The sequence below is a fragment of the Lissotriton helveticus genome, chromosome 1_1, assembly GCF_964261635.1.
Source record: "Lissotriton helveticus chromosome 1_1, aLisHel1.1, whole genome shotgun sequence".
Classification (NCBI taxonomy): Eukaryota; Metazoa; Chordata; class Amphibia; order Caudata; family Salamandridae; genus Lissotriton; species Lissotriton helveticus.
This window is the reverse complement of record NC_136057.1, coordinates 1,395,321,804-1,395,348,493: the sequence shown is the minus strand read 5'-3', so window position 1 is coordinate 1,395,348,493 and position 26,690 is coordinate 1,395,321,804. Positions and strand designations below refer to the sequence as shown.

General features: G+C 44.8%; 1 protein-coding gene across 7 annotated transcripts in view; it reads right to left on the bottom strand.

Moving 5' to 3' along the window:
• LOC144825617 (coiled-coil domain-containing protein 159-like) overlaps positions 1-26,690 on the bottom strand; it is a 395,593-nt gene that overhangs the window by 11,557 nt on the left and 357,346 nt on the right. The window lies entirely within an intron of this gene.

Below are 26,690 nucleotides of genomic sequence, written 5' to 3'. Positions count from 1 at the left end.
ATGTAGATATCATAGATAATTGGCGTTTCAATAACCCAGCCAAACGTGGGTACTCTTGCTATTCAGCAGAATATGATTCTGCATCAAGGCTAGATTTCTTTCTGACTTTGCATAATCTTACAGTTAGTAAATACGAACATATCTTAAACCCCTTCTCAGATCATGCTTTGATTAAAATAGAAATTCTTGTAGGAAATACAGATGAAGGTGTATTCAGAAGGTGGTATTTTAACAAACAATCTAGCAGAAGAACAATGGTGCACAGAAATAGAGAAGGAGATTAGTTCCTTTTTTAATATAAATAATAACTCTGCCCCAATTATTGTAAAATGGAATGCTTTTAAGGCTACATTGAGAGGCATAATCACCTCAAAGGATATTCCACAACAGAGGGCTAAAAAGGAGGAGAGGATGGCGATAGAAAACAGACTTGCCTCTGCCAATCAGGAGCACTTTAGGAAGATGTACTAAATTCCAAAATGAGAATGAGGGAATTTTATTATGATTTAGGGGACAGGGCAAGTAGGATATACCTCCAGACAGGCTACGAAGATAGCGAATATACAGGTAGACTTTTAGCTCGGCAAGCAATGGAGAAGCAGGTTTGGAATAGAATCGAGAGTATTCGGAACGAAACAACTAGAACACTTGTAAAGAATACGTCACATATAGGTGAGATTTTTCTTAAACATTATAGATATTTACCAGACATGAAATGAAATGAAATGAAATGAAAAAGAAACTTGCTAAAGCGCACTGCGGCCAAGCGGCTTCCTGGCGCTGAGAACTGGGCCTGACTCTACAAGGAATCCAGAGGGACTAACAAGGGAATGCCTGGGAAAACAGAAACGTTTTCAGGGCTTTACGGAAGAAAGTATAGATGGGAATAGAACGGATAGAGAGAGGAAGACTATTCCAGAACTGGGGAGCAAGAACCGAAAAGCGGGTGCCCCCTGTTCTGGATTTACGGAAGCGGGGAACTTGGAGAAGAGAGAGAGAAGAGGAACGGAGGGTGCGGGTGGGAGTGTATGGAGTGATCAAGGAAATAATGAAGAGGGGAGCTGAATGGGTTTAGGCCCGAAAGGCCAGGCAAGCCAATTTAAAGAAGGATCTGAAATGCACGGGGAGCCAATGGAGGGACTTGAGTGCGGGCGTGATGTGGGAAAATTTGGGAAGACGAAGAATAAGGCGGGCTGCCTGATTTTGGATGGCCTGTAGACGTCGGGATTCGTAAGCAGGTATGCCCACGTAGAGGCCGTTCCCATAGTCAAGGCGGGAGATGATAAGGGCCATGACTATGGATTTAAGGGCATCTGTGGAGAAATACCGGGAGATTTTCCGGATGAGGCGAAGAGATAAGAAGCAGGAGGATACGACGGAGCTGACTTGGGCATGCATAGTAAGGTCATGAGTGACCTTGATGCCCAAGGTTCGGACGGAGGAGACCGTTGAGGTAGGGGGACCAAAAGAAGGGGGCCAATGAGTCGGGGACCAAGGATTGGAGGGGCCGCCCGTGAGGACAAGCTCCGTCTTATCCGGATTGAGCTTTAGATGATTAGTGCTCATCCATTCAGAAATGAAAACTAAGGTGGAACTAAGAAAAAGAGGGGAATCCAGAGAAGTAGAAAGGTCAAAGACGAGCTGGAGGTCATCCGCGTAGTTATACACGGAGACCCCCCGCTCGCGGAGGGAAAGAATAAGAGGATAGATGTAGAGATTAAAGAGGAGAGGGGAGAGAGAAGAACCTTGGGGCACCCCGCACATGACTGAGCGGGGAGGGGCGGAAACGCCCGAAAGATGGACCGCTTGGGACCTGCCTTGGAGGAAGGACGCTAGCCAAGAGTGTGCTGCACCCCTGATGCCCGCTGCGCTGACACGGTCGAGAAGGATGGCATGGTCGACCGTGTCAAACGCAGCGGACAGGTCGAGGAGCACCAGAGCTTGGGGAAGATTGATGTCAGCTTTCCCCTTAAGTTCGTCCAGAACAGCGATGATCACAGTCTCCGTGGAGTGTCCTGGTCGAAAGCCCGCCTGATGGGGGGCCAGGAGGCAGTTTTCCTCGGCGTACGAAGACAGGCAAGATGTTACATAGCTTTCAAGGATCTTCCCCAAGTAAGGGAGAAGAGAGATAGGCCTGAAATTAGAAAGGAGAGAAGGGTCGAGTCCGAGTTTTTTAAAAATAGGGAGAACCATGGCGGTTTAAAAAGAAGTAGGGACAGAACCCAGAGCCAGAGAGGTATTAAGCAGGGCGAGAAGGGGAGCAGGACAGCTGGTGAAAAGAGCTTTAAGAATCCGTGCCGGAGCACAGTCAGCCGGAGAACCGGACTTGACTTTTGAAAGCAAGTTAAGAAAACAATCAGTGGAAATAGAAGGAAAGTGGTCCAATGAAGAAGGGGGCAGAGGAAGGGGAGGGAGAGCACAGGGTTGGCGAACCACGGGAATGTTAGCTTTTATGTTGGCAATCTTGTCAATGAAATACTCATTGAGTGAGGAACAGAGGGACTGAGTGGGGGCAGGATTAGAGCTCGTGCGATCGGAGGTGGCGAGGTGATGGACGAAGGAAAACTTTCTCGGGATTTATTGGCAGAGAGGGCTACTCTCTCCGAGAAGTAATTGGTTTTGGCCGTCAGGATCGCTTTTTTATAGTTGTTGAGAAGGAGTTTGTATTTGGCCCGGAGAGTGGGGCAATAGTTTCGTCTCCAATGGCGTTCCGAACGCCTGAGATCGAGTTTAAGGTCTTTGAGCTCCCTAGTAAACCATTTATGTGCATCATGGGGGCGGACGGATTTGACCTTTTTAAGCGGGCGACCTGATCACAGGAGGAAGAGAGCGAGATGCTGATGGCATTAGTCTGTGAATCAAGGGAGAGGCCGGTAAGATCAGGCACTGAGGAGGCCAGGGAAGACGAAAGGAGAGTAAGGTCCGTTTGGTTCCAACTGCGGGCTAGCACGTTCTTAGGTAGGGGGGGTTTGACGGAAGAAGCAGAAAAAATACGAAAACAGATAATAAAATGATCAGACCAGATGCACGGAGATATAGAAGGGGAAGAAACATCACGACGCAGTGACCAAATTTGGTCAAGAGTGTGACCCTTAGCATGGGTAGGGGCTGCGATGTGAGACGTGAAATTTAAACACTGGAGGGTGGCAGAAAAATCTTTAGAGATGGAATTTTCCCTTGGGTCATCAGGCCAATAGTTAAAGTCTCCGAGTAGGATGACCGATGAATTATTGACCGCCAGAGTGGCCAGGAGATCCTGCAAGGTGGCTACAAATAGGGGCATGGGTTGGGGAGGGCGGTACATGAGGACGATGGTAAGAGGATCTGGATGGTTGAGGGATCGGGCCACCAGGTAGTACACATTGGGTATGGAGGGGTGGTCGAGGAGCTGGAATTTTAGGGTGGAACGAATAATCACCACCACACCGCCCCCGGCCTTTCCGACCGGGCGATCCGCTCGGAGAGCATAGTAAGTATCGGGAAGAATGGCCAGAAGGTCCGGAAGAGAGTCAGTAGAAAACCAGGTTTCGGTGAGAAATAGGTAGTCTGGGGAATCCGTGCTCAACAGATTAAAAAGTTCCATCTGGTGCCTGACTGCCGAACGGGTGTTAAGCAGGCAGACTGAGGCTGTGGAGGGGGAGGGTGGGGGACAGGATACTAATAGAGGGGCAGGAGAGGGGGGAGTAAAGCTGTGAAGGGGAGAAAGTGACCGGGGGAGATGGGGAGCGAGAATACCAAAGGTGTCGAGACGTTGCACCAATGAAGGGGGAAGCGAACAAGGGGCCATGAGTGCAAAGAGTTGAGCAGATGAATAGACCAGGGGACGAGCAGGGTCAGATCTCCTCGGAAGCAGTTAATGAATTCCTACAGGAATTGCCAATTCCAGTTTTGGACAAGAAATTTTGAGAAATACTCCTAGCTGATTTCACAAAGGAAGAATTAGATTTAGTTATCATCTCCCTGCCTAATTGTAAGGCTACCGGGGAGGATGGCTTTCCTGCGGAATTCTTAATTTTTTTTTTACTATACTTAGCCCCAAACGTTTAAGACTTACAAATTATTTATTACAAGGGGGTGATCCACCAGTATCCTTCCGCACCGCAGTAGTGGTCAGCATTTTAAAAAAGGACAAAGATAGCGAAAATGTGAACTCATACAGACCTATAAGTCTTTTATATGCTGATTATACATATTTTACAAAACTCCTCGCCAATAGACTAAATAAAATGGTGGGGTCTCTTATAGGGACAGATCAGTGCGGTTTTATAGCAGGGAGACAGCTTCACACCAATACAAATTTTTTATTAGAAGTACTTGACTTTTTTTTATACAAATAAGATTAAAGCTCCGGTCTGGTTTTTAGATGCCGAAAAAGCATTCGGCCTAGTCTCTTGGAGGTGTCTGTTTATGATTTTAGAAAAGTTCGGTTTCCCAAATGAGTTTATATTTTTATTAAAACAGCTCTATAAGAACTCTCAGGTGCAAATTTTAATCAATTCTGTAAATATAGGGACTTGTCAAATAAATAGAGGAACTAGACAAGCCTGTCCCCTCTCCCCGATTTTACTTGCACTATTTATAGAGCCACTAGCAATTGCAATTAGGAAACAAAAAGCTCATACGGTCCCTGTTCAAGGGATGACAAACATAAAGCTCTACGCCGACGATATTGTTCTTTTTTTGGATTCAAAAACAGACAACCAGGCGGAAATTATGAGGATATTTTCAGATTTCCAAGAGATAGGAGGCTACAAAATCAATAAGACCAAAATGGAAATCATATTATGCAATTGCGGTGTTAATTCTTTATTAACAGAATTTAGACAGGTATACAATACTCACCCAAAGAGATATTTAGGGATCTACGTGACAGAGAGAGTAGTAGATCTTTTTTCCTTAAATTATACCCTGCTGCTGAAAAAGGTGAAATCTAAGCTAGCACGATGGAACCAGCTCACACTTTCAATAATAGGTCGAGTTGCTTTAATCCGAATGTCTATTCTTTCTCTATTCAATTTCCTTTTTAGCGCAGCTCCATGTGAAATACAGACCGCTTTTTAAAAAGCGATAGATAGTACACTTTACTCTTTTTTATGGACAAATAAGATTCCAAGCCTGGCACTCAGCACTGTAAGCTATCCTGTGGTAAAAGGAGGACAGTCTCTTCCAAATATGAGAAATTATTATTCTGCGACATTTGCACATTACAGTTTTAGATTTTTCTTTTCAGATCTTCAAGAGACAGATAATTTTTTAATGAAAAATATCTTAAGAGAATATAATATCACTGATCTCACAAGAGTTACCAAGTACCCTAAGAAAGTAAGTTATAAGATCCTTCAATGGGTACTTAAGCAAAAATCACAGCTCTTAGCATATTACTGCATCCCAAGAGTTAATAAATCAACTAGACTTTCAAATATATACACAGGGGAAAGATGCATTTTAGAGACCAGAATCCTAAGGCTGTGGGAAGGAAATGTGTATGGTCAGATCCAGGATTTTACCAGGGTGTAACTGCTGGAAATCTTGGTTAGAGATAGAAAGGGGGCTTCAACGCTCTAATACAATTTCGGAATGGTCATATATTAGATTAAAACCTATGTTGGAGAAGTTAGATAAGGAAAATCTTGCCTACAAAACTAATATTAGTGAAGCTCTGAATTCCCCTATACAACAGAAGATCAGCACCTGGGTTAAGATATTTGATGAGAATAAACCGCTTTCACTATATGAAAAAGCTAGGGATAGATGGAAGAAAAGGGAAGATATACAAGTCTCTAAATCAACCTGGAATAGAATTAATAAATTTAATGCAGTTATATTTGAAGGTGCGAATTTTAGACGTATGCAATATTACTCGAAATGGATGATCTATAGGATGCCCTCCTTTCTCCATAAGATATACCCACAAATTGAAACCAGGTGTTTCCGCGGTGCAAAGGAGGGTGGAGGCACACGGATGCATATTATTTGGGAGTGTCCAAACATTCTTAGTCTGTGGGAGGAAATCGAGATATACCTTAGATCCACATTGGACCCCCTTATCTCAATTGATAAATCTATTGCAGCTTTGGGTTACCTCTACACACGAAGAATGTTTATTTATTGCAGCACTAATAGCAAGATCCTTAATCCTACAACACTGGACAACAGAGAAGGTACCTACCTTCCATGTATGGAGAGCAAAATTGCATAAAATCCAAGAATTAGAAAAAAAAATGCATTAAGATCAGGCGCAATAGGAAAGTATGAGAAATATTGGAGTTTATTCAAGATATAGGATAGGGATTTAGACCTATTGGTTATCCAATATTATTAAGGAGAAGACATGAAGGGAACAAGTTGAAACGTATGAGTTACTTACCTTCGGTAACGATGTATCTGGTAGAGACGATTCTAGGCGCAGATTCCTTAACGTAGAATTATCCCCAGGCGTGAGATTAGATCCGGAAAACTTTTTACCACAGCATCCCTGCATGCCGGGGGGACGGCACCACGTGACACCGCCCTGACGTCGACACGTCCATGACGTCAGCAAGGATACATAAGTCCCACCCCGGTGCACCTACGTCAGTTTTCTTCTGAGAACTTTTCCGCGCCACAACGCGGAGTCATCACAAACAAAAACTGTGAGAATACTGGAACAGTGTGCGAAAAACCCTGCTAAACGGAAGGGAAGAAACAATGGTGAGGAACAGCACCATCCAAAATAGAGGCAGGTACTGAGGCACCAAGATCTGGAATGAAAGAACAGGGCACCACTACTGGAAAGCAATCCTGCAAACAAATACAACAGCCTCCCCGGGGCAGAAACATATAAAAAATACACAGCAGACCAAGACATCTGCTGCCACCTCCCAGAACGGAAGAGACACCAAGGTCAGAAAGGAAAACAATGACCATTTAACCTCAGACAATACCGGCAGGGAAAAAGTCTCCCGAAAGCCAAGGCCGAGACCAGCCGAGGCACGCCAACTCCAAGGACTGCCAAAGACCGAAGTGCAAGTAACAAAGGGAAGAAGAAGCATGAGCAAATCTCTCATTGGAGACCAGGATACCGGGACACAGAAGTGCCTATAAAAGTCAAGAAAGGAGCAATAACAAGAAGAACAATTGTTACTTACCTGTAAACAGGTGGTTCTCCAGTATTGGTGTCTTTCATAGATTCACATGCTTGAATATTCCCCGTCGTCGGAGTGGGAGTCCCACGGTAAATAAAATAGCAATAATATACTAAATATATATATAAACATATATACATATATATAATCAGAAGAAAAAAACTGAAATATATACCAGAAAATAGGCATAACCTGCCTACCCAAAATTCTACATAGGAATGCATGGGGAAGGAAAAACCACATGCAGCCTATCCTTGTCATTGTGTTGGTCCAAACTGCAGCCAATCAAGCGACAGCAGCCCTCTAGAACCTTCTCCTCAGAGCTCAGCACCTCAGATTTTCGAGCACAAGAGTGACCAAAGAGTCAGTGAGGAGAAGAGAGCCTCTGAAGGGAGGAGGGAGGGTCGCATGTGAATCTATGAAAGACGCCAATACTGGAGAACCACCTGTTTACAGGTAAGTAACAATTGTTCTTCTCCAGTATTGGGGTGTCTTTCATAGATTCACATGCTTGAATATAGAATAGATAGCAGTCAGTACCAAGGAAAGTTTCCATAGTCACAATGCATAATTAAAGACTGAAAATTATATGTATGGAGCACATATATATATATATATATATATATATATATATATATATATATCAAACAGTCAATAAGCATTTGGAAACTAATAGGAGGAGGGTAGAACAGAGGCTCACCTTATTGAAAAAGATTACGAAGCACAGCTTGTCCTACTGCGGTATCCCCTTCATTCATGGCACCCAGACAGTAGTGTTTCGTGAACGTGTGCCTGCTGGACCACGTGGCTGCTCTGCAAATCTGATGCAGCGGGAAACCGGCAAAAAGTGCAGTAGAGTACGCAATGGATCTGGTGGAATGGGCCCTCACTGAAGATTGCAAAGGTTTGCCTGCTTTATGATGGCAGAACGCAATAGCCGAAGACACCCAGCGGGCTATCGTAGGTTTGGTGACTGGACGTCCCTTGTCAAAACGGCCATAGGCTACGAAGAGTTGGTCAGATTTGCGGAACTGGGCCGTTCTGCTGATGTAGAACTTCAAGCACCGCTTAATATCTAAGGAATGCAAGCGTTGTTCCGCAGGAGACTGCGGGTTAGCAAAGAAAGTCTTCAGAATAACTGGCTCATTAATGTGGAAATCTGAAGGTACTTTTGGAAGAAAAGCAGGGTTAGTGCGTAACAGCACACAATCCGATTGAAACTGTAGAAATGGTGGTTTGATGGTAAATGCATGAATGTCACTTACTCGACGCGACGACGTCAAAGCAAGAAGAGCCACCTTCCAGGTGGCGTACTTGAGGTCAGTTCTATGTCTTGGTTCAAACGGTGCAGTCATTAATTGTGCCAAAACAATGTTAAGGCGCCACGCAGGAGGAGGGCGCCAAATTGGTGGAAATTTATGAAATAGTCACTTGAAAAATTGGCGTATGATCCTGGATGAACAGAGAGAGGTGGAGCCATTGTGGCGAAAGCGTGAAATTGCCTCCAGAAAAACTCTTAAAGTCGCATGAGACAATCCTGACTGAGCCAATTGGTAGAAGAAAGGGAGGAGCTGAGCAGGCGTCACACGCAAGAGATGGACACCGGCAGCAGCACACCAATGGCAGAAACGCTTCCATTTCAACTTGTACGTTTTTATAGTTGACGGAGCTCTGGCTTGAGCAAGGATGACTCGACATTCTTGAGGAATGGTCAGATGTGCAAATTCACAGTGTTCAGGTTCCAGGCTGATAAGCTCAGAGAAGAGGGTCCGGATGGTAAATTAGACCCCTGTCCATGGAAAGAAGATCCATCCGAGGATGTAGAAGGATGGGTTCGCACTGAGACAGAAGGAGCAACTCCAAGAACCATGCCTGTTGTGGCCACCTGGGAGCAATGAGAAGGATGTGGCAGGGTTCTCTCCGTATCTTACAAAGCACCCTGTGATGTATTCCTATAGGTTCTGTATCGATCCCCCTATTCCTGACCCTGTTCTGGTTAATAATTAACTAGCAGCCATCCCACGGTACAAAAAACCGTTATCTGATTAAGCCACACCACGGCACAGGAACGCGTTATCTGATTAGGTCATAACGCTTGCCATCTAATTAGGCAAGCACTATTCCTCCAGCCCCTGATAAGGCATACGGAGTTCTCAAAACAAATCAAACCTATGACAACCTGGGAAAATCCCTGCGGCCATTGTTTTGATTTCACCGAGAACTTCAGCAAAAGAATGTGCGAACAAGCCCGTTCGTATGACATCCTTATTGACGTATCCATGTCCATCCTTACGTCAATCTCGGCACCTTACAGGTATAAATATTACCGACATTGCCTTAAGCAAACACACGCGGTGGTGACGAGATCGGAGCAGCGAGACGTGCTGAGGAGCCCAGCAGAGAGCGAAGCCCACACGCGCTGCCCCGCCTTCCTGACGCGCTGAGAACGAGACGCTGCTTTTCTCCTACCGAGAAATCCAGCTCCGGCGCTTCCAAGCAGCCCTCGCAGGCAGCTGGAATATCAAGACCAGAGACGAGAGATACCAGCCCTCAATCATTCTAGACCTCAGGTACAGAACTGAACAACCCCTTGCAGAGAATTCTTGAGTAAGTCCCTTGGCAAAACAAACTTAACTTAAACTGCTACTTATCTACTCCCGCCCACGTATTAGGCTTAGGTCAGGTACACTGGGGTAGGCGTGGTTAGAAGCACCAGTTGAGTACGATTAGTCAAATGTATATATGTATGTATCTATTTTATCAGTTTTAAATATCATATGGCTTAGAAACCATATCAATGCTTCTGCAGTATTATTTTATACTCCTGCTTTTATTGTATGCACTTTACTTAACCATAAGTATCGCAATAATATCGATTCATTTCTCTTGTACGAGAAAAGAGACTGATCAATAAATACCATCTTTTATTGAACACGCCCGTCTCTTCCTTTTCTCTACAATCTGGTGAAACTAAGAATGCACGTACTGACTGAGTGAAATAAGTTGTCTTTTGTTTTCACACGACTCTAGAGATACACTCTTGATTAGGGGAGAGCAAAGTTGTCATGTTCTATGGTTTTCAGAAACTAAATCCCTTCTTGTCTATCCAGGGAGGTTAAACTCCTCCTTGCCTATTCGAGAAAGTTTCTAGTGAACTCTGAGCTAGCTGGCAAAACCAAAAACTTTAAGTCTAATATCGTCAGTAGAAGACCTAGTTAACCTCTGCCCTAGGTCTATACTATTGAAGATATTATTCCAATGCGCAGAGCCTATTGGGATAATAGGAACTACACTACATGGCGCCCAAACGTTTGGATAGGCGATAAAACTAACGCAAGACATTAGAGTAACTCAGTCGTGCTTTTTCACACAGAACCCCTTTTTTACCCATAATACTCCAAAGACGTCTGGAGTGGGTGAAAGGTTATATCCGCCAAACCTCGCAGGAGGAGACTCCTATGTATGGTTCTTGGTTTAGTCAACGTTGAAGGATACACTGTTCCAAAATATTGTGCATCTAATCTTTGTTTCCTTAGAAACCTGATCTGCAAACAAACAGAATAACCTTCCTGTCGGTAAAATGATAGACAGTGATGAAGAAAGGGAGACAGTTAGACTAGCAGCTGAACTCCTAGTAGCAGACAATACTCTGCTGGAAAATGTCCCAAATCCAATACTCATCCCGGTCAACATAAGGAAAACTATAACCTTAAAACTTATAGAAAATGGACTGACATCGAGAGGTGGTACAGTCATATTCGTAATTGAGGCACACGAATATCGGCAGACAGAGGTATTCTATTCATGGATAAACTTTCCAGCAGCAAACGCTGTAACAAAAGAGTTCCACTATTATAAAATAGAGGAACCACCGGATACCTACACTCCTTTCGAGGAGGTGGAAGTACCACTCAAATTCCAAGAGCACCTGCTCTTGTTTAAAGGCGCCCTAAAACATAATAATCACATCACCAGGCTCGGTCCACTAGGTAGACCAGGAGCAACGTGGCCGGTCCTAGCCGGATATACACCACATCCAGACATTGAAGAAATGTCTGCACCAGATCTTTTAATACAGCTAAAACAACTAATCAAAATACATAGACAATTAGTCCAATATGTAATGCGGACTTCAACAGTCCAACCAGCAAGTAAAATTCCACAGCTGAACCCTCATCAGGGTAACACAAATAAAATTACACCACAGAACATACAGTCCTGTCTGGGTAAAGTACCCGCAAAACGGGAACAAATACCCTTCTGGCTAGCACAAAAAATCACTCAAATAGAGGCGGTGTTTCCAGACACCACCCCGGTAGAAAAACACAGGATTCTGACTATCTGTCTTCCAATGGGAATCGCACCACACGTGGAGGACTGTGACACTTGGGGTACAGTCTTTGCTTCCATATACACAAAAACACATGGTGTACCATCCATGTCAGTAATACCAGATGTGCTAAAACAGATTCAAGATGAATATGGTCCAGAACCCGCTTTAACTCTTGGTATGAAATTACTGAAAGACTTCAAGCAGGTCTCGGCTATATTATTAGCCAACATAAAGGGAGAAGCAGCAAACGTGGCGATCCGCCAAAGTTAAAAGAGACAGACATAGCAGACCAACCAACTGAAATTGCCAGAATCATAGAGAAATCCTATGAAGAACTAGGAAGAGATAGTCTGGGTGGAATACCGGTAAAACCTCAACTAATTGAAAGTCCTGAAAAGGCATTTATTAAAAATAATTTAAACACTCAAAAAAAGAGCTGGGATGGAAACAAACAATCCAATCCTAAAGAAAAAAGATTCCAGTCCAGAGGAAGGTCTCCTCGGCGGAGAGAAAGATCTCCGAACCAAGGACGCAGGTCTCCCCAAAGTGAGCCCTCTGGGAAAAAATACAACCTTAGAAATAGGGATAATCTGAAGAAACCTGATAGATATCAAGATAATGATACACGTCCCTCTCAATCTTTTCAGACTTCCTCGCAGAAATCGGAAAGAAGAGGACGATCAGAACACAGGGAAGAGCACGTCAAGTCCAAAGACAAGGAACCTGCTCATCCAAATAAAAAGTTACAATTTCCAAAAAAGAAGGTAGCCAGTATTAAAGTAATCAAAGATGCCGAGAATACTGAGAACACAGCTGAAAAACGGAGAATGGGCTCAGACAATGCTAGACAGCGCAGCAGAAGTGAGCATAGCTCGCAAAGTCCTTATGAATCATCTGGAGACAGTGGACACGAATGAATACATTCAGGTGGAAACTGCAGATACCAGAGTTAGCAAACCTCATAAAATATATGAAATAACATTACGTATAGAAGGGGATAAGACTAGAAAAATAAGGGGACTATTTTGGGATAATCTCTCCCAGGGCTATGACATCCTTCTAGCTGAGAAAGACTGGCCACCAGAGTTTGTCAGGGAGTGTCCTCATGGCGAAGAAATAATTATGCCTGCCTTCTCAAATCATAAAAAATATACACTTGCTAGAAAGTGGGCAGTAGCTCAAGCTCCTGCTTTATATAAAAATCATGTAGGATGGGATGAGGACTCTCCTCCTCACAAAATCCAGTTAAAATCACAACCTACTGCACAGAGGCAGTACCCAATTAAGCAAGAAGCTAAAAAACAGGTAAAAGAGATCCTAGATCAACTTGAATACCAGGGGGTGATTGAAACTTGCACCTCACAAATGAACAATCCTTTGTTTCCTGTCTCCAAACCAGACAACTCATATCGTCTAGTTTTGGATTACAGACACCTTAACTCATGTTGCAAAACCTTTGCAGTGCAAAACTCGCATAGTGCTGCACTAATGAATAACATAGTGCGCAAAAAATACAAAACAACATTAGACATCTCTAATGGATTCTTTTGTCAAAATATAGCACCAGAGAGCAGATATTTGACTGCGTTCTCGGTAAATGGCTCGCAAAAAGTTTCTGTCGTTTACCCCAGGGGCACAAGAACAGCCCAGGATTATTCTCAAAGAGAGTAACAGAATTACTACAAACATACGATGACGAGGCATTATCATATGTCGACGACATTTACCTAACAGATGATGACTTGGATACTCACTTGAAGAGAGTGAACACCATAATACTTGGGTTCGCAGCAGAGGGTTACAAATTCAACTTTAAAAAATCAAGAATTGCCCATCTAACAGTCCTGTTTTTAGGATATGAATTATCAAGTGAAGGCAAAAGCCTGGCTGACAATTTCCTAGAGAAATGTGCTGTACTCCAAGCTCCTAGAACACTAAAAAATTTACAATCAATTCTAGGCTTCCTAAACTTCGGAAGAACATACATTGCAAATTACGCAGAAAGGGTTAAACCCCTTTATGATCTAATAAAACCAGATTTTAAAAGAATCAATTGGACTCAAAAACACACAGAAATTTTGAGATCTTTACAAACAGACATGTTAATTAAAACAAAATTAGAAACACGTGACAACACACGCAATCTTGTGATTCGAGTCATCCCAGGAAGATGCAGATTCACATACCTGACCTCTAATGAGGGAGAAAAGGTACCAATTGCATACAAATCACACTGGTACACAGAAGCTGAAAAGAAGTTCAGTATTAAAGACAACATTGTTCATGCAGTTCAAACGGCTATAGCAAAAGAAAAAGACAACGCTGACGGTAGACGTATCACAGTCAGAACAGCGGAGTCAGCCTTTGAGGCATTAACAACCCCATGTAATTTACCAACAACAGCGTTGAATCCAGAATGGATACAATGGGTGAATTCAATTACAACGGACAGAGTAAAATACTACTTTGATCCAGAATTAAAGGAATTAAGATATCTAGAATATGAAATGACATACCCTCTGCCAATCGACATTCTGCCTTTACGACAGTACGCCTGTGTAATACATACAGACGGGCATGCTCAACCCTCGGTTTGGGGAGAGCTGGCTTACAAGGCCACATGCGAAATTGTAAAAGAAGTGTGGCGCGGAGGTAAATTAAGACCTCTACTTACAAAAACACACTCAGTGGAAAATAATTCAGAACAACAAACGGAAATAATAGCGTTAAAATTGGCGCTAGATAATGCCGATCGCGAATTCCCGACACTTATTGTGTGCGATTCGTATTACTGCGTCAAATCATACAATAACGATTTACAGAAATGGATTCAAAACGGTTACAAAGATGACACAGGTGCAACAATAAAGCAAAAAGTGCTTTGGGAACAAGTTGTTCTTTTACAGAAAGAACTACCAAAAACTCACGTGATACACTCACTGAGTCATCAGCGTGATGGCGTTCACGTTGCAGGGAATTCATTGGCTAAGAAAGCCACCACGGCAGCAACTGAATCGGCTTCCGTAGTCAAGAAAAAGCGTCCAGTAAAACACATTGACGGTGAAACTATGCTGGCGGTGAAAACGTCATCAAAAAGCGACTGCTCAGCACTACCGATCAACTATCCACTCAATTATACATACATAATCGATGCAAACTCAGTCCCTTTTGCTCGAATCCCTGGAGTGGGGGATAGAGTGATTCCAAACACGGACAGGAGAGGCTTGTTAATAGCAGACGCACATATGGGTGAAGGTCTCAGACACCTTAAACAAAAAGATTCTCTGGAAGAATTACAATCAGTGTACTGGTGGCCAGGCATGAGCCTGCATCATCAGATTTTTGTAAAAAACTGCCCAGACTGCAATAGAGATCACAGTGGCGAGCGAGGAGGACTATTACCATGGCACATCGCTTCAGAAAAACAACAACAATAATAATATACCTATCACGAAAAAGCGTTATATTAACATAAAAAGACTAATTTCCACTTATGAAGTAAGACCCCAGCACTCGGCTGACGTCTGGACTGTTATAAAAAGATTTGCGAGTCTATAATGGCATATACGCTAGAGGCATGCTACGTCTGGCTGAATGTTTTTTCTTCTTGCCCTAAAGCGTATGAAAAAACATGGCCAAATGAGCATAGCATAGCGGGACTCTTCTCACTTCCTACCTGAGGGAACGGGATGGTGTAAAGAAAAAACCAAAGGCATAAAGCAATCTATAACAGCGAAGGTATTAGGTTCGGGAGCTGGGTGGGTCAAACATCTAATAAGTGTCCAACGTAGTCTAAATAACCTGCCAAGAAATTCTCTGAGGGGATTCAGTCCGTACGAATTATTGTTTGGAACTAGAATGATGATCTTAGATCTTGACAGTCAGACTTCAGTGGTTAAAGAAAAAAGCTTTGATATCAAAGATCGTTTGGCTATTTTACAGGACTTAAACGAAACAAGGAAAGACCTGAGCAACATAAAGTTGAAACAACAGCCAACGACCACTGAAGAAAAACCACCTGTCCCAGCAAGACCTGTCTGGATTCCAAAAGTCGGGGATCTAGTCAGAGAAAAGATCGCGGTAAAGAAGGAATTTGGGCCTTCTTACAGAAATGCAGTTCCTGTCTTGTCTATCAACGGGACAAGATCAGTAGTACTACCGCCCCATGCTGGTAAAAAGGAGAACAGGGTTGTATCAATCGACCTGATAAAACCACAGTCATGTGGCCGATAACAAACAGTAGGCCAAGTGGACTCCCGATAAGTAGCAGAATACCAAGGTTTGCTACAAACACAGAGGTTCAATCTAAGAGGCTACTCACATTTGAAATGCCAACAGAACAACAACAAGGACTATGCAACAATGCTATGGAACTTAAACCTCTAAAAACCCAAATAAAAACATTTAGCAGAGACACACCAATCTACAATGAAGTAACAAATGACTATGCTGCTGCAACAAAACACACTAATAAAGCAAACAGCAATCCTGAAACAATAGGAACAATAGACAGAACGGCATCCGGTTACTTCATCAACTTCAGTGATTCATCTGAAGACCTGAGTGAATCAAAGGAACAAACATCAACAAAAACCTTTAAAGATAAAGCTAAGGAACTTTTTCAACATCTGAAAGAAACCTATCTGATTTCTCCATGGATTGAATTCTGGGTGGCCTTAGGTGCAATAATCCTCATACTTTGGCTCATCATGGTACTATGTTTGGGACACTTCATTGAGGGAAAATATGCTAAAATGGACACAGCAAGCCAGAAAATCAACCTGGTCCTCAAACCACACACGTCTTCACACGTCGAGAAAAGAGAACTTTCTTCAGTCAACTTCACAGCCAATCCTATACCCGGTGGGGTAGCATGGGACAATACTGATTATGAAATCTATGGTCCGGTTGAAATCCTGAAGTATCCACATCAAATCAAGATCTCATTGAGTGACTTTGTAAAACCAAGCTCAGTTGCTGATGATTGGGACGTTGAAAGCATTAATAATATGATGTCTGACCTAGTGATGTCTGCTAAATTTACAAAACATGATTATTTGCAGGGTTCGTCTAATTATGATAAAATGTTCTGCTATAATCACTATAGTAATCATTATCTGCATAAATCTGCACAACCTAGAAATGTTTTGAATTATAATCAATGGGAACACTGTGCAACCCCTCCAAAAGGTAGCTCAAGAACTTTTTATGACAAATATTCATATTTTTAAGGGTTCAACACAAGCAATGCAGAAACATTTTATTTCAAATGATCAAATAAGACAGGTACAAAGACCATGCTTACAAACACTAAATTGATATATTCAGACTCGTTTTTTGAGCAAATGAGTACATTTGGTTTTGATTACTGGGACAAAAATGTTGAAGTAAAAAGTGTTTGGGGTACAAAGGAATGGCAAGTACAAGGTATAGAATCATTGTTTAGAGCCTGCATGATCCCAGAACAAATTATATTTTTGAATGACACTGTTCAACAAACTACCTGTCTTGGCCTAGCCAAAATCAAAGACTTAAACAAACCGTCTATTCCAAAGCCATCAATGAACAGTAATAGCTCTATAGATGTTGAGATAGACGTAAACCATATATTAAGCCAAAACAGAACACATCCTGATTGGAAAAAGTGGTTGATCTGGCCCACAGATACAAATAACTGTCAAGACAGATTCCTGAACAAAATCCAAGGGTTCACATTGACCAGGCCAGACCCTAGATATTCCCAAAGACAACACCTAGGGATAATTACCACGTACAGTGTGGGCAAGCTCTGCCTTCAATGGCTACAAACATCCACACTGGCAGAAATTAAGCAACACCTGACTTTACTTACTGATGGTGCTGACTTGCGTGATTTCATTATGGGACCGCGCAAACAGCGTCAAAAACGCTTCATAGCAGCCTCTGTATATGCAGCTTATAACGAAGCCTGGAAAATAACTCAAATTGAAACATCAGAGAGAATACGGGAAATTGACCGTATTAATTTGGAAAAATCACTTTCTGTAGTGGACAATGGGTTAATGACTCTGTCCTCCAGAATATACTCTTTGGACAGCATTGTGTCTTCAGCAATCGACATAATATCGCAAGACTTACTGTTGTTACAACACGGTCAGTCTCAATTGCGTTCTATTGTACAACTTGGCTGGACGTGACTTGATAATTCTTGCTTCGGTGCTTACTCTAATCAGGGGTTCCACTCGGCAACTCTGGGCATTAGCTTGCCTAATCTCCACAACGGCCCCACCAATTCCGGGGATGCCTGGCTCCACCTTGGGGACTCCCAGCAAGGGACCATCCCACAGGGAAAGCCAGGACGGGTTCCCCAGAGTTATACAGCGCCGGGACGCCCCGTTGCTGGGGCAGCTGTGCGCTTTACAAGTATACTACATTTACATTTACATTTACGTTACAAAATCTGCGTTCAGGCTATGTGCCTTGGCGTTTAATCAACACAACGTCACTGTTCAATATCTTTAACCTTACTGATAAACAAATCAGTATGGCACAGAAGGGTGCTGATTATACAATCCTGAGCATTGAGAAACTCGAGAGATTACCATTGACAATGTCAGAACGACCTGTCAGTGAATGGATAATACATGGAATAATTAATATTCCAATATCTACTTTCAGGTTTCAATATTGCCAAAAATATATACAGGCTGGCATGTACGAAAAATTGGGTAAAGGGTACATTAAGTCAACATGGAACTTGCCCTATTCACATGCTTGTGTCAGTAATAAAGGCCGGAAAGTGTTTCTTAGTGGCAATAATTGTGCCATGTCACTAAGCGGTACACTTCTGTGTAATGGTATTAGTTTACACGGAGCCTGTGAAGGGTCCTCAAATAACCTTTCATGTCACCAGCTAGGCACACCTGCGACACAAATAGAACCATTCTTTAGGAGACTATCGAACGGGAGTTACATTATAATCGTAGACCGCAGATGTTGTAGCTTGGTGCCCAGAATAGCTTATCTCATAACTACGACTGCGAAGGTTATGTGCTGTGAACGAGTATTGTTCCCCAGCGCAATGCCAGACAGGGAGGCAAGGTTATGGCCGAATTTGAAAATTGCTTCCATTCGAGTTGATACTTTAAGCAGAATGAAAACAGTGCTCCTTCAGACGCCGACCAGGCTCACGTCATCAAAAGAAACGTATGATCTCCAAGTTGCAAGGACAACGGCAGAGATTCATTCATTGTTATCAACTAATTCCCCCATACATTTAGCAGAAATCCTGAACGAAATCTTAAATATTTCTGATACCAGTGGAGTCTCAAATGTATTTAAGACAGTGTTTTCGGGGGCTTTAACACCATTTAAAGCCATTCTGGGTATTTTTCCGGACTTTGTCCATTCCATCTTTGGTGGACTTCCTCTCCTTTTGGGACTAGTGGCAGGAATCCTATTTTTGATTCTGTTATTTCGCTATGGCAAACCGTGTCACAGACATAACACCTGCGACAAGGGAAGAAACAATCCTAGCCATTGGATACCGGGACCGGATATCTAAAATCCTTGGAATGTCCCGGCTTAGAGACCTAAACATGACTTGGTTTCTTTCATTTAGACCAATGTGGCAAAGCTGTGTTTTACCTGTATTAAGGTGCTTGCTATGCGGAGAAGAATGCGTGTTAGACACCTGTCTGACGCTACAATCGGATGCGCCAATGGATGCAGAAACTTTGTTGGGTCCGGTCACGGCTCATGCATTGTGCTGTCCCCTGCGGCTACCAATCCTGATGACGGCATTCGTGGAGACTTCACCACTACGATTGAGGGGTAGTGAGGTTAAAGATGAAAGCAGCATCGATCAGGTACGACCTTCTGTCAGTTATGCTGATCAAAACATCAATGAAGGCAATCATGCTCATGAATGAATGGTAACATCTTTTTCCGAGTTAATGGAACTTTCGCAGGAAGCTGTTGACAGTTTTTTCGAGAGTCTAAATGATATGATCTCACCAGAGCAGAAATAATGACTTTTGAGCAGGCTAGCACACGGCGTTCCCAACACCCTGAATTTGGCCTTCAACTTTGATAATAAAGTATCATGAACAATTTTTTCCAGTTTACGGACAGCGGAACATAATTTTTTCAGCGGCCCCAAAATATTTTGCAGTTTTTCGGGACACTTATCTTCTGCTTAAAGTAGAAACTATTCTTAGGGAACTAAATTTCTATTTTAGGAACTTTAGAGACATTAGCTGCCCTCTGGCATGTTCATAAATATTTTATTTTGTGATGAAATGGTCTCGCATTTTTTTCTTCTGTATTAAGAGCCATTTCATGTGTTATTTTTCAATATTTTATTAATAATGATGTATGAATATGCGTGATTAATTTAGCATTTTTCTACTGCTTGAGTGCATATAATGCATATATTTATCTTTTAGTATACTTCATGGTTTCAAAATGCATATGAATGTATTTTGGGGTGGTACGGTATACACATGCTCTACTAGTATATTTACTATGCCTAGATTTGTAAATATGGACATAGTCTGCGTGGAGTGGGTGTGATGTATTCCTATAGGTTCTGTATCGATCCCCCTATTCCTGACCCTGTTCTGGTTAATAATTAACTAGCAGCCATCCCACGGTACAAAAAACCGTTATCTGATTAAGCCACACCACGGCACAGGAACGCGTTATCTGATTAGGTCATAACGCTTGCCATCTAATTAGGCAAGCACTATTCCTCCAGCCCCTGATAAGGCATACGGAGTTCTCAAAACAAATCAAACCTATGACAACCTGGGAAAATCCCTGCGGCCATTGTTTTGATTGCACCGAGAACTTCAGCAAAAGAATGTGCGAACAAGCCCGTTCGTATGACATCCTTATTGACGTATCCATGTCCATCCTTACGTCAATCTCGGCACCTTACAGGTATAAATATTACCGACATTGCCTTAAGCAAACACACGCGGTGGTGACGAGATCGGAGCAGCGAGACGTGCTGAGGAGCCCAGCAGAGAGCGAAGCCCAAACGCGCTGCCCCGCCTTCCTGACGCGCTGAGAACGAGACGCTGCTTTTCTCCTACCGAGAAATCCAGCTCCGGCGCTTCCAAGCAGCCCTCGCAGGCAGCTGGAATATCAAGACCAGAGACGAGAGATACCAGCCCTCAATCATTCTAGACCTCAGGTACAGAACTGAACAATCCCTTGCAGAGAATTCTTGAGTCAGTCCCTTGGCAAAACAAACTTAACTTAAACTGCTACTTATCTACTCCCGCCCACGTATTAGGCTTAGGTCAGGTACACTGGGGTAGGCGTGGTTAGAAGCACCAGTTGAGTACGATTAGTCAAATGTATATATGTATGTATCTATTTTATCAGTTTTAAATATCATATGGCTTAGAAACCATATCAATGCTTCTGCAGTATTATTTTATACTCCTGCTTTTATTGTATGCACTTTACTTAACCATAAGTATCGCAATAATATCGATTCATTTCTCTTGTACGAGAAAAGAGACTGATCAATAAATACCATCTTTTATTGAACACGCCCGTCTCTTCCTTTTCTCTACAATCTGGTGAAACTAAGAATGCACGTACTGACTGAGTGAAATAAGTTGTCTTTTGTTTTCACACGACTCTAGAGATACACTCTTGATTAGGGGAGAGCAAAGTTGTCATGTTCTATGGTTGTCAGAAACTAAATCCCTTCTTGTCTATCCAGGGAGGTTAAACTCCTCCTTGCCTATTCGAGAAAGTTTCTAGTGAACTCTGAGCTAGCTGGCAAAACCAAAAACTTTAAGTCTAATATCGTCAGTAGAAGACCTAGTTAACCTCTGCCCTAGGTCTATACTATTGAAGATATTATTCCAATGCGCAGAGCCTATTGGGATAATAGATACTACACTACAACCCAAGGCACCAGAGGGATTGGAGGAAAGGCGTAAGCAAACAGATTTGACCAGTTCATCAAAAGGGCATTGCCTTGTGGCCCCTTGTGGGGATGCCAACTTGCGTAAGCTGGGCATTTCCGGTTTTGCAAAGAGATCTAGTGTTGGGCGACCCCAGCGGCGAAAGATCATGTCGAGAGTTGGTTGATGTAATTCCCACTCGTGGGTTGATGATCGGGATCTGCTCAGGGAATCCGCCAGGAGGTTGGACAACCCTGGGAGATGAACTGCGGTGATCGTGATTTGGTGCTTGAGCGACCAGTCCCAAATTGCCTGTGCCAGGCGAGACAGCGCCGGAGATTTCGTTCCGCCCTGCTTGTTTATGTAGTGCATGCAGGTTGTGTTGTCTGTTTGTATAAGGACAGACTCTCCTTGCAGCACGGGTTGAAACGACTCGAGCGCTAGGAAAATGGCCATGAGCTCCAATTTGTTGATGTGCCAGGTTTTCTGATGTACCGACCACTTTCCTTTTATGGACAGGTCCTGGAGGTGCGCTCCCCATCCCTCCAGAGACGCATCTGTTGTGAGCGTAAGATCTGGAGTGTCTGAGAGGAATGACATCCCTGCTGCAAGATGCAATGGCTGTGTCCACCATTGGAGCGCTGCTTTCATGCGGGTCGTGATAGAGATCAGATCGTTGAAGGATCCGGTGACTTGACGCCACTGCCCGTCTAATTCCTCCTGAATAGGTCGTGTCCGTAGTCTGCAATGTGGGATGAGTGCGATGCACGATGATGCTGTAGGAAGGTGGATATCTGACTATGGTTACCCCAACTTTTTTCCTGGTGTTTTGCTGGTTTTTGACTCAGTTGGCCTGGGATCCTGCTATTCAGGACTCCAGGCTTCCTGCTCTCTCTGTTAAAATAGACTCCATGTACCTTAGGTACATATCCAATTGGATACTGGGTCACCTTATCAGTCCCTGTACAGTGTACCTTAGGTACCCAGGGCATAGGTGCACCCAGGGCCTACCAGGGGCTGCAGCATGTATTATGCCACCCCTGGCTGGCCACCCAAATCTGACACAACTGGCTGCACGACAGCCGAGGCAAGGTGGCGTAAACACCCTTTGCTTTAGATATAGTATTCCTATATCTAACCCTAAAATGGACACATATATTCCTATCAGTCACTCCTATGGCAGGCCTTAACAATCCTGAAGGCAGAGTGCTTGGAATTATGTGAGATGGTGCTCTGGCATGAGCTGAGCCCGTTTGCAGCTTGCGGAACCAAGTCCTAATAGCTGTTCCATGATAACGCTATACCATATACTCTTAAGTGCATTATAATCCTCGCGGTTAAATGCTAACTCTGGTATAACATTATCAAAACATGTCGAGTAAGGTGTCATACGAATTGGAATACTACCCCCTCGCCAATTCTGGCGACGGGGGTAGCATTCCACCCTTCTAGAGGGACACGACATGTATGTAACTGTGAACCCCGGTTAAAGTTAACTCGAGCCTCAGCATCACAAGATGGATGCTGCCACCACAGACACAAGTCTGACCTCCTGCTGCTGGGAGTCCTTCCAGCAAGGGAGGCTCAGACAAAGGGTTTCCTGCCTTGGGAGGTGCTAGCCCCACCCCAGACAGGATTTTGTGTATTAGGTAGGCCAAGGCTGAAAGGAATGAGACATGCCTGGGGCACACAAGGTGCCCTGTGCATACACCGGTTCCAACCAGTTGCTGGGGCACTCCAGCCCCAGCTCTGGCGGGAAACTGGACAAAGGAAAGGGGGTGTAGCCAACCCCCTTCCTGGTCCCACCCAGGGGAGGGACCTAGTCGTAGTGCAGCCCCCTTTAGCTGAATAAAGGTAGGAGCTGGTCCCATTCCCATTTAGATTACTCTTGACAACTTCCACGAAGAACTCTTGACCTTCGACCTCCTGGACACCAGAAGACTGAAGAATCTCCCCTATGGTCAGGGAGTGACCATCCTGCTTCGCAGGCACCATCAAGCTCCTGTGCGGTTTGCTGCAAGTCCTTCCTTCCCGGAATCTGATGACCCAGCTCGACAAGACCCGGACCTCCAGACCCCTCTGACCTCTACCCACATCCACAGCACAGCTGGGACCCGTGGGTGCGACGAGCAACGTGGAGACGGCCATCTTGAAGAAACCTGCACAGCGCTTCCAGCACGACCCCCGAGGGTTCCTCGAGTGAGTGCATTGGGGACTGAGAAGCCCCACACCGACGCAGCTCCTGCACCAAAGACCAGCCCCCCAGCATCCCCCTGATCTGCGTGGGGGCCCTTTTGCTTGGTTGCTGCTTTCCTGTTGTCTGGTCACTTGCTGGCTGGCTAGTGACCTCTGAGACGACGACCCGAAGATTTCGACACTGCTAGTCTGGTCCCCCAGACTGGCCCTTGCTTCCTTGTGAAAGAGGAGCACCCCGGACCCTCCTGGTCCACACAAGACGCCATCTTTGTTCCACCGCGTGGCTTGCATTAGCCAAGGCCTGTTGTCCAGATCGACGATCCGACACCGCCAACAGCAGCAGACTACGTGGGACAGCTCGTGCCTCCAGCCTGGTCGTGAAGAACAGCTCCTGGTCCGCGCAGCTACAGAGAGAAGCGACCCTTCTTCCACCTGAACGCGGAGACAGCATCTGGTTCCCTCCTGGATCCAGCACCGTCACTGGCTAGTGACCAAGACTCTGTCCCCTTCCTTTTCAGGACTTCCTTCTTCCTAGTTCCATCCTTGGAACCACCGGACTCCTCCATCTGGCTGCCTGCCAGCAACTCCTTGTTTCAGGCATCACCGGGATCAACGCAGCAAACCCGACACTACTTCAACCCTATGCACCCGCAGCCTGTGGGTTAGGTAACTAAAGCTTCTAGGTGCTGAAGTCTGTGTTCACTATCCTAGTGTCCAGGTTGTGAGAAGTTGGCCTGATGTGCAGTGCTCACTATTCTAGTGATCACTATATATCAGTCCAAACAACCCTTATTGATGATTGGTTGTAAGTCAACCTTATAGACCAGCTATCCTAGTAGCATGGATACGAGCAGTCTAAGGCTAAGACTCTAGAGGGCGTGTTAAGCCAGCTGTTTTACCATCACATTACCCCTTGAACACCCAGTGAAAGGACACCACACAAGTGTTATGAAAATAAACAGTGTATTTATTAGAATCACAACAACCCTGTACTCTTTATGAGGACAGGGTGCTAGGCACACAACAAAACTCTTACGAAAATACTTAAGTTAGCACGGTATACACAAATGCCCGAGGGGCACGAAAAACCATATACTTAAAAAGTGGAATGCGAATTACTAGCAGGTAAGTAACAGTACTAATAGGCTTTGGAATCGCTAGGACTGGACTACTGAACCTTTAGATTACTAGCAGGAGGCCTAGGGAACTCGGGTGCAGAGTGTGCACTCTCACGCGGGATGCGGGACAAAGTCTATGGGAGCTAGAATTCACAAAGTTAGTGTTCACGGGCGAACCCGACCTGGTAGGGAGAAAACGACAGTGGATCCTGACCCTTGGATAGTGAGGCTATGCTGGGACACCGAAGTGCCGAAGTTACCTAGCCCAGGGGCTGCAGCTGCATAGGTCTCAAAAGACGTCGGGAATCCTCGTTGCCGGACCAGGAGCCTGGAAGAAAGATGCTGGCAGGCGACCAGTGAAGATTGTTCGAGTTGATCCAAGCCTGGATCTGGAAGAAGGATGACACCTGAAAGCAGAGGGGACCAAGTTCGTGACTACTAGCCAGTAGTCAGTGGGCACCAGGAGGGCACCGGATGGTAGTCACCTCGACTAGGTGAGTGGGCGACGCCGGCTCTGCAGATCTCACGGACCAGGAGGCGTTGTCGGCGACCAGGATGGAGAGGCGAAGCTGTCGGCGTCGAAGTTACCCAGGAATGGGCAACAAGCCTTGGCAAATTCAAGCCCACGCGGTGGACTCAAAAATGGCGTCTTGAGTGGACCAGGAGGGTCCGGGGTGCTCCTCTTCTGGAAGGGAGCAAGGGCCAGTCTGGAGCAACCAGGCCAGCAGCAGTGATGTCGTCGGGCGTCGTTCAGAAGGCCACAAGCCAGCGGGCTAGTAGCCAAACAACGCGGTGAGCAGCAAAAAGCAGAAGGGCCCCCCGCAGATCGTGGAGATGCTGGGGGGCTGCTCTTCGGTGCTGGAGCTGCTCAGGGTCGGGGCTTCTCGGACCCCAAAGCACTCACCAGGAAATTACTCGGCGGGCTTGCTGTGCAGAAGTCGTGCAGTCTTGAAGATGGCCGGTCCCTCGAGGTCTCGTCGCACCCACGGTTCTCAGCTGGGCTGTAGAGGTGGGTAGATGTCAGAGGTGCCAGGGAAGCCGGTTCTCGTCGAGCTGGGCAGTCGGATTCCGGAGGAAGGACGTGCAGCAGACCACAGTGTTCTTGCGATGGTGCCTGCGGATGCAGGGTGACTACTCCTTAGCCACAAGGGAGAAATCTTAGGAAGAAGTCTTGAGTTCCTTTCGTAGAAAGTAGTTTCAGGATTCAAAGATGATCTGATTTGGAAGGGGGCCAGTCTCTACCTTTATCTGGGAAAAGGGGGCTGGCACGCGACTAAGTCCTGCCCTATGGGTGGGACCAGGAGGGGGGTGGTTACACCCACTTCCTTGGCGGGCTTTTCCCCAGCACAGGGTCTGGAGTGTCCCTGGAACTGGTTCAAGCCAGCCTATGCACAGTGAGCACCGGGGTGCCACGTGCAGTCACCTTCCTCTGTAGCCCTGCCTACCTACAATACACAAAATCCTGTCTGGGACGGTGCTGGCACCGCCCCTGGCAGGAAACCCTTTGTCCTTATCTCCTGCTCTGGGAGGACTCCCAGCAGCAGGAGGGCAGACTTGTGTCTCGGTGGCAGCATCCATTTTGTGGAGCTGAGGCTATGTTTGACTTTAACCGGGGTTACAGGCTACATGCATGTCGTGTCCCTCTAGAAGGGTGGAATGCTAACCCCGTCGCCAGAATTGGCGAGGGGTTAGTATTCCAATTCGTATGACACCTTACTCGACATGTTTTGATAAAGCGATACCAGAGTTGGCATTTAACCGCGAGGATTATAATGCACTTAAGAGTATTTGGTATGCGATATCATGGAAACGGCTAAGGGATAGATCCCGAAAGCCGCAGACAGGCTCAGCTCATGCCACAGCACCATCTCACTTGATTCCAAGCACTCTGCCTTCAGGATTGTTAAGGCCTGCCATAGGAGTGACTGATAGGAGATCTGTGTGTCCATTTTAGGGTTAGATATAGGTATACTATATCTAAAGCAAAGGGTGAGTACACCACCTTGCTCCAGCT